Source organism: Vulpes vulpes, chromosome 4, assembly GCF_048418805.1.
Source record: "Vulpes vulpes isolate BD-2025 chromosome 4, VulVul3, whole genome shotgun sequence".
In the NCBI taxonomy this organism is placed as follows: Eukaryota; Metazoa; Chordata; class Mammalia; order Carnivora; family Canidae; genus Vulpes; species Vulpes vulpes.
Window position 1 is genome coordinate 52,491,230 of NC_132783.1, and position 12,581 is coordinate 52,503,810.

A 12,581-nucleotide genomic window follows, 5' to 3' on the forward strand; every position below is an offset into this window, starting at 1 on the left:
ATAGGCAAGGAACTTCATCATGTAAAAAAAGCTTTAACAGGGCAACAAAGATAGAAGGAAATCATGAGTGGGAAATTGATTTTAGTACTGGAGTATTTCTGTTCTACATTGGCTTACTCAAGAGATTCTTTAAAATATATTTTCTTTTTTTAAAAAAATTTTTTATTATTTATTTATGATAGTCAGAGAGAGAAAGAGAGGCAGAGACACAGGCAGAGGGAGAAGCAGGCTCCATGCACCAGGAGCCCGACGTGGGACTCGATCCCGGGTCTCCAGGATCGCGCCCTGGGCCAAAGGCAGGCGCCAAACCGCTGCGCCACCCAGGGATCCCCTAAAACATATTTTCTATAGCTTTGTCCTTAAATTTGTTTCAGGCAAGATTTGAAGAATCTCAAAATATTTCTTTCAAAGAGATGTCTCTTTGAAATTAAGAAAAAAAAATTTGTTAGATAATAAATTGAAGTGGACAGCTCTAAGCAACACTATACTGACACCCAAAAAGTTTGTATCACATTGTATTTACTTCGAGGTTGTTAAATAATTCTTGCCATCATTTTTTAAGTGAAGAATTCCAGAAACACTACTGGTGAATACTCCAAGAGTACTGATCATGTACCAATTGGTATTCTAAATGTTGCATATTAATTATTTCAATCCAGCACCAAAGCTGGGAGTTACATATTATTATTATTACTTATTTTACAGAAGATAAAACGGAGACTCAGAGAGATTAAGTTACTAACTAAAGGTCACACAGCAAGTAAGTGGCAGAGCCAGGTTTTGAGCTAAGCATCCTTGCTTGTGACCATTATGCTTTCTGCCTCTTTAAACCTTTTAATCTGCCTTCCTTTCGTGTCTTTTCCAGTGTGCCAGAGAAGGGCACAAATGTTTTTATCCAACATTTGAAAATTCTTACTTTAGATAGTTCAATCAAGAAAGTTTAGTGAAGGGATTTTACCAATATTGAACCAAACAATTTTTAGTAATATAAAATGATTTCCTTAATTTTTGTGCAATTTTGATGCATTAGAACAGCCTGTGAAGTTGGACAGCTTTAGCTTCTACCTCTTCTATGTGATTTTTTTTTGACATTTCTGATTTATATAACACCTAAATAATCTATGAAAACTATAATGATACTGATTTTTAAAAAGACAACCATCAAGCTAAAAGTAGATTTTACAAATTTATTCATGTGAAGATTTTGCTTTATCTTAGCAATGATTTCTTTTCATTTTCTTCTATAATTAACCAATTTTTTTATATCTCTGCAAAGTTAAAACATGTCACTAAACATAAAGAAAAGTGGTGAATTAATACAGCACCTAAAATTCAACAAATAATTTTCTGTTGTATTTTCTTCTTCCTCTATCTTCATTTCCCTAAACACTGATGTGTTAGTTCAGGATGAGGTAACAGGCTATTTCGTTTCAGAATTATAACTGGGGCTCAAGGTGCAAGAACCGCTGGCTGGGGGCCCCAAACAGATCACCTTGGGCCACTGGCTGCTGACAAAACCCAAATGCAAAGAAAGGAGTGGTGGTAAAACAAGAATGGAATTTAGTTTGGTGAGACCAACCCCGGAAGACAGTGGACTAACTTCTCAAGGAATGTCTCCACAAAGTGTTGAAAATACTTCTAGGTTTATATAAAGAAGGTTTATATATGGATCAAAGGTCGGTGAGTACTTGCAGGTGGGCAGTGAGGGTCAAGTATTTCATTGTCTTGAGGTCAATCGCGTGGGGACTTGCTGACGTCAGTGCAGTCCCTATTGCTGGAGGGGGTTGTTTCAGTTCTGTCACAGGATGCTTAGCCTGCCCTGTCTTTTGCCTGAGGTAAGAGATAAACTGGGAAGAAGAATTTAATCAGTTAATAAGTACAGACTATGGTCAAAATAGAGGGAAAGTCTGCTTTCAGATGTATGCAATCCAGCCTGCCGGACTTATCTTTTTATCTGTTGTTTTTTTTTTTCCCCTTCAGTTTTTCAATGTCACATGATGCTTGAGCAAGTTTTTTTCTGGTGACATCTGGTGGCATTTTTTGCCCTATTCATTTTCACTAGCTTTCTTATTCTACTAATTCTATTCATTTTGTTACTTTTCTTTTTCTTTGTTAAAACTCAAATTAAATAATAAGGAGTTATGGAGAGCTTGCTGATCACCTCTACTTTTCTATGCATCCCCCATTTCCCCTTCACCATCTTCTTCCTAGCATGACCGTGCTAGCTGATCAGAGAGTTGCTAAGTGCTAGTCATTGTGTTTGATGTTTTACATGCATTATCATCCACATGAGAATCCTAGTAATAAGTAGGAACTGATTTTTATGGCTATTTGCAAATAAAGAAAATGAGGCACAGAAAAGTTCAAGTCAAATGACCGAAGGCTGGAGTTTGAACACAATCCATCCTCACTCTTCAGATCCCCCGACCTTTATAGATTGCCTGTCACATAAACCATGTGTGACCTTTGGGTTTGACCAACTGACAGCTGATTTTGATACAGCAGGCCAGTTCCAAGAATCCAGAGGGGATCCAGCATGACCAGCCAAGAGTCTAAAGCTTTGAGCAGGATGGAAATCAAACGAGCTGAGAGGAAGTGGGAGCCAAGTTTATTAAAGATGTAGAGAGAGTGTAGATGTGAACAGAGTGTCTGGAAGACTTAGAAAGGAAAGAAGAGTAAGTCTCTTCTTTGCTCGGGGTCTGGGTTTTTTATTGAGGGTGGTGGTCTAGTGCACCCTTCTTGTCAGGCATCCAGGAACAAAGACAAGTGTTTAGGTGTTCTCCATAAGTCACTTGTACCCTGGAGGCAGGGGTCCTGATGAGTCAGTGGTCTTGGAAGACGTGTATGGTGACTCTGCGCAGTCACTCCTTAGATGTTATCTATTGTTCTGGAAGACTCCAAAAAAATCATTAAATTTTTTACCTTTACGTGGAGAACATAATTTATTGTATAAGGTGTGTGGAGGCAGGGGTGTAGAACCTAGTAAGAATAGAAGTAGGAAAAGGAGCAAAAAAAAGTGGATTTTTAGGGGGCTCCTTTAGTTTCCCTGTCTCAATTTCTGGCCTTGTTAGGAAAGGAACACCTGATTTTCTTGGCACCTAAATCTGTGATTAATTCTGGTCAGAGAATTTGCTGTAAGTAAGAAATAATGAAATGAAAACTTTTAGCAACACACAAATAGTCAAACTGTAGTATATAAATGATTCTTATAGCCTTCTATTTGGATTTGATCCAGTTCCATGGATTTAATTTAATTGCTACACTGAACAGACAGAGGATTACAGGGAACTGCAGTTATAGGGAAAGGTAGTTTTTATGAACATTTAATATGACTTTTACTATATCAACACCTGTATATATAAATCAAGCAATTTTTATGACATCTTTCTGTGGAGGTAATTTTAGTTACTCTCTTAGGCAACATGACATATTTGTGCACAACGAAAACATATGTCCTATGAACACTTCACTCATATATTTATTTTTCAAGTCAAGCATTCAGTAAACAAATAGTAAACAAATGCCTGCTATATGTTGGCCACTGGGCTGAACCTTGTGAATATTACAAACATCAAGAAAAACAAAAAATAACAAAGAAGTAGGTATTGCAGATTTCTGATTCTGGGATTCTTTTTCTTCCCTCCTCCCCTTTTAAAAAAAATTCTGCAGTAGCTATGCTGAATATAAATACTAAATACCAGTGTTTCTTTGTCATGAAAAGCAGTACGTATAGGGTTTCAGAAATCTTTTCTTTTTAAAAATTTCAGTCATTTGCAAAGTAGCTTTGATTATTTAGAGAGGTCTATAAATTATCCTTTATTCAAAATGTCTATGATTTTAATCATGTTATTTTAATTGCAATAGGTCGTAAATTTGCAATAAAATAACAAGAAGGGAGGCTGTAACAGATGTCCTGTCAGCACATGTGATTTTATCGGAGACAATCAAGCATTCATCATGCTTAATCTTCATCAATTGAAATGTCCTGATTTTCAGTAATGTGAGCTCTGTACACTCAAAGGCTTCTGATACTTAGGAATAAATTTTTTTACTGGGACCTTTTTTTTTTTTTTGTATAATGGCTAATTTACCCCAAGGACTTCTTTATTCACCATTATAAATAATTTTTTTTAGGGGAGCTTGGGTGGCTCAGTGTGTTAAGCATGGGACACTTGGTTTTTCAGCTCAAGTCATGATCTCAGGGTCCTGAGATCTAGCCCCAAGTGGGGCTCCTGGCTCAGCAAAGAGGGTGTTTCCTCTCTCTCTCCCTCTGCCCCTCCCCTGCTTGTGTGCACACATGTGCATGTGCTCTCTCTAGGAAATGAATAAATAAATAAATCTTTAAAAATAAATAAATGATTTTATTTAGTTGTGTATCATGTTCATATTACTTGATTAAAAGGTAGCTATTGTTTTTTTATAGATAGAATCTTTTTTTGTTCTTGTTGTTCAAAACAAAAAAGTTTTGTTTTTTGCACATGGCAGATAGATATTTCATCTACAATAAAATATCATCTATTCTTAAACTAGATACAATTTGTAAATAATGATGTTAAATTATTTCTTTGAGATATACTGCTCAGATAGCAGTTTATTTAGATAGCTATAGAATCCTATGAGCAGCACATTAGCAGTGATACCTTCATAAAGAAAATACAGGTAGGGTTGCTTCAGTACTGTATACAACGAAAATAAATTTCATTGAAAACACAGTACTTCCTAGGATTTTGAATTATTATTGAACCTTAGAAAAAATGGGGTAAAAATAAACTTGGCAAAATGAACATCAAGGTTTTATAATCTATCCATTCTTTAGATAATGCTTTGTGAGAAAGTGTGTAAGCAATGCAGAGTGGAAAGGAAAAAGGACAGGAGGGAGCAGAAAAGAGAATGAAAAATAAGAGGAATACAGAGATAAGCAGAGAAAATACAGTCAGATCAACAAGATAAACAAGAGGGGAAAAGAGAAGGAGAGGCAGGGAGGAAGGGCAAAGGGGAAGGAGAAAGAGGAGAAAGGAGTCACAAAAGAAGCAGTCATGAAAGTTAAAGACCAAAGCTTTTCCTTTCCAGAGCAAGGCCAGACATTCTCTGTGGATGTTCAGAGGCTCACGTAGAGAATCAAGCTGTTGGGTAATGGAAAGGTGATATCCTGCCTTGAGGCTTGCTTTCATAGAAAAGAGTGGATGTGTGTGTGGGGGGCAGAAATGAATAAAAGTTCCTGCCAATGGGACCTGGGGAGAGGCAATTAGGTCTTGGCTACTTCTCAGGTACTGTGTTTGCCCTTTGTCTGCACCTGGAAGCTTCCCGGTGACTGGGTAAATGCAGTGGTTTGAGATGTTCCTGAGGAAAGACAGGGAGAGTGAATCTAGAGGTCCTAGTAAGATGTAAAGTGGGCAGAAGTGGAACAGAATTACTCTTATTTCTTTGCTTTTTCCAACCAAAGGCTTGGAAAACAAAGTAGTGTAACTTCCAGAATGTCTTTCCATTCAACCTGAAAAATTGTCATTTTAATCTTGGATATTCTGTCTCAGGAAGGGAAAATCAGAAGAATGTGCCTCTGATACTTGTTCTGAGATTTTATAAAAACCTCCCCTTCCAAGCTCCACTCCCACAGTTATTTATTTCAATGTTTGTTTACAAGCATTCTCTCCTTTTTCCAAAAGAGATGCAGGTGAAATCGATGAAATTTTAGTTCAGGTGGAAGTTTTCTCTTTTAAGAGCTGTTCTGGAGAGAGAGAAATATGTATTATTACAACCATTTTCTTTCCTTTTTAAAATTTTTATTTATTTATTCATGAGAGACACAGAGACAGAGAGAGAGGCAGAGACACAGGCAGAGGGAGAAGCAGGCTCCACCTAGGGAGCCTGACATGGGACTCGATCCCAGGTCTCCAGGATCACGCCCTGAGCTGAAGGTGGAGCTAAACCTCTGAGCCACTCGGGCTGCCCTAGAACCATTTTCTGGTCAATTTTTATGCTGAACCTACTTTATATTAATGGAAATCTGAATTCAGTGTATATTCATTTTAAAGCTGCTACTCTAAGAAATTAAAAAAAATTCTATAGCATTTTCTTCACTTAGAGCTCAGAAAACATAAAAAAATCTAAATTTGCTTACTTCCTACATTTATTCAGCAGCAATGCCTGTGTAGAAACTTAGCAATTCCATTACTGGAGCTTAAGCTCTATTTATTAAAAAATGTACCCCCTTTCCCCATTTATGACTTTTATTTTAACTTACAGAGCTGCTTCATAGGACTTCAAGAAGTATGCTGAACAACATATGATAATCATGTTATCTTGGGATTCTACTAAAAGAATATGTGTGGGGTGTTAAGTTTTTCTCTTGTTAGACAATTTGTCTGACAATTTGCCATATTTAAAGAAACAAGGGAAGAAAAAATAAGAACACATTAACCACAAAGAATCTTGGGATTTAGGGAGTAATCCGTGTTCCTTTCCTTCCTAGTTTGTGAGGCTATTGTTACAATTACTCAGACTAGCATTCCCCAAAGTCAAAAGGCCAATATATGTCTTAAAGTTTTTTCAAGACAAATTCACAAGATTTCAAAATGGCAGCTGGGGGGTAAGTAGAGGCAGTAATTTCCTTATCATAAATTTCTTCTGGGGGCCCCTGGGTTGAACATAAGATTCTTTTTTGTTCATGGATTGTGGGTTGGAACCGCATGTCAGGCTTCGAGTTCTGCTCCTCCCTCCACTCATGAGCTCACTATCTCACTCTCACTCTCTCTCAAATAAATAAATAATTCTTTAAAAAAAAATAAAAAAATTTCCTCTGCTAGTTTTCTATGTTATCTGGGCCAGAGAGAAGTTGATGAAGTGATAACAGTATTTTACAACTCAGTTGCTTTTCACTCTTTATCTGTCTCTCACCACTGACCAATTTGGCTCTTTTTTTTTTTTTTTTTTTCCAATTTAGCTCTTGGTTTTTCTTTTCCTTCTTCCTGCCTTTCTCCTCTCATTGACACTCACCTCCTCCCACTCTTCTTCCTCTTTCTCCTCCTTATTTCTGATTTGTTCTTTTTTCTTCTTCTTCTTCATATCTCTGCTATTTTCTGACAGCTACCAGAAGCAAAAAGGAAAGAAAATACATAGGAGTTTTCTCCCTGAAGTTTGCATTGCTTTTGACTTTATAATTGTAGGGGGAAATGATGTTATAACTTGTAAACTGTAGTGATGTAAGAGAGATTAGTAACTTGAGGTCTTGTGTACCTCAAAAAGAAAATGGCAGACCAAATTCTGCCTAATTCTTTACTCTTTTTTTTTTTTTTTAATTCTTTACTCTTGAAAGTGATAATTTTCCCTGAGGTGGTAACTGGCCCTATTGCAAATAGTTGTCTCACAAGGTCACTTGCTAAGATAATTTTTCCACTGGTGTGAAAAAGATGTATCTTGTTGTCAAAACTACATGAATATATTAAGGTTATATCTAGAGCATGTAGTAGCTATTTGCTACATCCCAGAATGAGAGCATTTCAAGAAAATTTCATGTTGTCATCATAGACCTAAAACTTCTAACAAAGATGTCACCTTTTAATTTTCTAGATTAAAAAAGAAGAAAAATTGGAATAGTTTTGGGATTGATGATTACAAATTCAAGTAGGTCTCCATTAGTCTGAGTAAATTAATTTTCCTAGAAAATTTTCTAAATTTCTAAAATTTAATTTAATGAATTTAAAGTATTTCATTCTTTCCACAACCTTAGCACATTTTGTGCATTTACTAATATCAATGACCTTCCACTAGCTGCAGTGCCAAGAACATTATCAATAGGCCTCATGGAATTTTCAGAGGCTATATAGGCATCTTAGTCTGTCCATTTTTCAGAACAGACTGCAAAATCAGTTTTCAGATACCAATATTGCTCCATAATACCTACAATGTATTAATATTTTTATGGTACTCAATAATGTCTTTAGGTTATATAGGTGTTATTGTTTTCCCAAACATGTTCTACTTTACATATGAGAAGCCAAAATGATACAGAAATGCTGTGATCATTTTTGGTTATTACTTCCATTCATTGCAGAGGGTAGAGTTCAGAGTTTGCTGTGAATGTGGAGACAGCTGTGTTATGGACTAAAACCCATTGATGACCTCTTAGTGTGCTGACGATCTAAAGGAAATAACATTAGAGCATATGAAATAGAATCCTGATTCAAAAGATTTAATGACAAGATTCAGAAAGGACAAGGAAAGTCACATTAAAAAGACACGTGATCTCTGGAGGGTCTTTTAAATTTCATCTACAGAATAATTTCCACACTATTTAGCTGGCTCCTCAGCAGGATTAAAGAGATCTAAACATATTCGTTAAATAGCAAATCTACAATGATGAGAGAGGGAGTAAGGGATAGTAGGGAATTGAAAGAAAATGAGACTATGGGAGGCATCTCTGTGGGATATTCTCTTAACAGCAAGATAACTCTGTGATAAATCATGAAAATCAGTGCATGTGAATATATCTATGAAATTAAGGTTAAAAAGTGTTTTTGATGTATATTTGATGTATAAGTAGCCACTATCTTTGTCAAAGTTTAATATTTCTCTTATCATATGTTATCCATCTAGCAACCTCAAATCATTTTTGGAAATGACTAGGTAATATGAATAAATGAATTTTTCCTACACTTTTTCTGACAAATTACTGCCATCCTAATCTACAGATTTCATAGAGATAAAGAAATAGACATGTGGTTCCCTTTATACAAATTATGCACCATCTAATGATTTAGTGGTAGTGATGGTGGTGGCAAAGATAAATGAGGGTAAATAAATTAAAAAAAAAGTTTAGAAAATATTTGTAATCATATCCTGGTAAGAATCTAGTGAGCTATTTTTTCATTAGTGGCTGAAGTAAGCAAAGTAGAGTAGTATTTAAAAAAAAAACACCACCACCCACCCTCTGGATAGTGTCATGTAGTATTCTCACCCTTAATTTGAATAATTTGAAACAGTATTTATTTTAATTCAAAAAGTAGGAAACTCAAATAAGTATTTGAATCCAAATTTTTGGATTTAGTTTCAGATACACTGAAAAGACACTGGAAGAAAAACAAAAACAAAAACAAAAACAAAAAAAACAAAAACAACTAACTCCCAGATTATGTCATGGAGCATTTTCACTGTGATCTTCAGTGGGCTTGATATTAAGTATTTATTTGCATCTAATAGGAAATCACATTACAACCAGAATCTACTATAGAGTGATATTTTTAACTATGAAAATAACATTTTAAAATATTCTAAATATTACTACATTCAATGCTTGGTAACTGTAAGATGTTTTGACTAAAGCCTTTGACAATTCATGAAGCAATCCATGAAAAGAAGTAATGAAAACTCCAAAATTTGGACTTTTTCCAGAGTTTAGGATTGTTTAATTAGGATGTCAGCCCAGAGAAATGAATGCTACTTTGTTGTTGTTTTCTCTAAACACAAACACAGTATAGCTCATTGAAGATTCTCACTGAGCTGTGATAAAAGCTCTCAAGGGAAGAGGCTTTATAACTCTCCTTGGCTTGTTGATGAAACCTCAGATTTGAAACCACTGGGGCAGCAAACATCTTTGCCTCCGACAAGGGATATCCACCCAACTAACTGTACAGTCTAAGAGGGCAGGCTTAGCATTCTAGCTTTAATGTGTCCTGCATGCGCCTTGCAAGGATAGAGGACAGAGGAAGTTTGAATAATAAGGAAAATTTTGTTACATTAAAGATCTTTTTTAATGAAGATGAAGAATATTCCTCAACTAGTTTTTTTAACTAGTTTTTAATATGAAAAAGTTGATAGTAAAAAAAAAGAAAAAGTTGATAGTAGCAGTAATTTTTTTTAAAAGGTTGTCAACACATTTTCTTTAGACTCGAATGAAAAGTATGTGATCAAAACTTTAAGTTTTATAAATATATATTATAATTTATATATGAGATAAATATATATTTATGTTAAATATATATTAGATCAATGAAAATTTTAAGTTTTATGACTGAATGCATATATAATATTAATACAAATATATTTATAAATAACACAATTATATATAATGTAACTGAGCTTCTACAAACCAGAAATTAGCCTGGGTGGCTCAATGGTTTAGCCCCTGCCTTTAGCCTGGGGCATGATCCTGGAGTCCCGGGAACAAGTCCCTCATCGGGCTCCCTGAATGGAGCCTGCTTCTCCCTCTGCCTGTGTCTCTGCCTCTCTCTCTTTCTCTCTCTCTGTGTCTCTCATGAATAAATAAATAAATAATCTAAAAAAAATGGAAATTCATTTGATTCAGTAAACTTAAACTTTGAAACAGATGAACAGTGACAAAGAAAATCCCCTCTAAGGAGATTAAATAGGCTAGTCAACCGATAATCAAGACGGCTTATTTTAATAAATTTAAATTGTCATTTCTTAATGCTCAAATGATACTAGCTCATTCTTCCAAAAGAAGAGTTTTGACTGATACAAAAGAATAAGGAAGAACAACTTAGGCACACCTGGCTTTGAATATGAACTTTTTCAATTCCTGGAGTGATACAAAGGAGGCAATGGGAGCTTGGTCACAGATGCAGAAAAAAAAGGGGATTGTTATTAAAGATACATTTACCATCCTTACAGAGCTACTTATGATTTCAGTGGTAATAAATGTCAGCATGAGTCTGGATAATGTATTTCAAATGCAGCATCTGTCTGTACTGATTTATTTGATATTTATTTTTATGTTATTTAAAAATATGATTTATCCTGCCTGTCACAAAGTAGGTATTTATTAAATAATTGATTAAGGAATGGATATGAGATTGTCATCAGTAACTAGAGTCCAACTATACTTCAGGAGCTTGCTGGGCAGGAGGATCTGGCACTAGAGAAGGGCTCCAGAATTTAACTACAAAATAATATCCATGTAAGTTGCTGTCTCCATAGGAGAAATCGAGAAAACCCCAGTGCTGTATTTTTTACACATGGATAAGTTTGGCCATGACAATTAGAAATACATTATATTGGGTGGATTTTAAAAAAATAGCCAAACAAGATCATAGCAACTTAAAAGTTGCTACAATGTCTCTTTGCTATTGGTAGCAATTTGTCATATGTATATTTCTAAAATATGTATAAAAATAAAGAATTATATTAATAATTAAAATTCCAAACACCAAAGCATCATTTAATGCTAAATGTTCTTAATTATCTAATTAAAAAATCAATAAACTAAATTGTGCATGGCAGTGTCAAATATTGTCAAATGATTTACTTTCTTCTGTTCTAATATATTTTTTAAGATTTCATTCATTTATTTATTTGAGAGAGAAAAAGAGAGCTTGCAAGTGCAAGGAGGAGCAGACAGAGAGAATCTTCAAGCAGAATCCCTACTGAGTACAGAGCCCAATGCAGGGCTTGATCCCAGGACCCTGAGATCATGACTTAGACCAAAACCAAGAATCAGATGCTGACCCAACTGAGCCACCCAGACACCCTTGTTCTGTTAATATTAAAGTACATTTTAAAAAATACAGTACATTGAAGTCTTTGGAATCTATATTGAAAGTACGTTTGTAAGACAAAAATTGTTTCATCTATGAGTACTTAAAGAAATACAATGAAAAACATTTTAGATTGTGATGCAATTTTAGGCAGGGACTAAAGAAACTATCAAAACTTTCTAAATATTTTTGAAAATGGCACATTTACACAAAATGGAACAGAAATTGCAAGTCACCAGTCCTCCACTTACCAGTATCTAGCTCACGTAATTCCTTGGTAGCCTGAGTCTCTTACCGTGTGAGGCTCTATAAGCTATTTCGGCTCAAAATGAGACATGCTGATGGGTAATACTAAAGTTAAGGACACTTAAGTTGTATATTTGGAAGTTGCTTAGAGTGTAATTCTTAAAATTTCTCATCACTAATATATATATATATATATATATATATATATATATACACACACACACTAGTTATAACTGTGTGAGGTGATAAGCATTAATTAAATTTATTGGGTAATCATTTTGCAATATGTACATGTGCCAATTCATCATATAGTGTACCTAAAACTAATACAAAATTATATGTCTATTATATCTTAATTAAAAAAAAAAAAAACACTCACTCCATACTTTTCTGCAGAGTGGGCCAAGTTTTATGAAGCTACAGTTTGAAATATTCTCCTACATAATTATTATGAGATTATACATGTTGTTGCATGCTAAATTCCTTTTTACTGCTTGGTAGTCTGCTGCATAGATACACTAGAGTTTGCTTAACCATTCATCTGCTGCTGGACATGTGGGTGGTATTTAGTTTTTGGCTATCACAAATGAAACTGCATGAACATTCATGTACAAACAAGTCTTTGTATGGACATATGCATTCAACTTTTGGCAAATCTGAAATCTTTTCAAGCTTCTGCTATAAGAAAATACCATTTTCACCTAGATTGGCAATATTTTAAAAATTGTCAATTTTGATGAGGGTGTAGAGGGAATAAAGAACACTCTTTCTCATGGGCAAAATGGGACTTTGGATGGGCACAAACTTTTCATGGGCAATTTGATAGTACTTATCAAAATTTTAAAA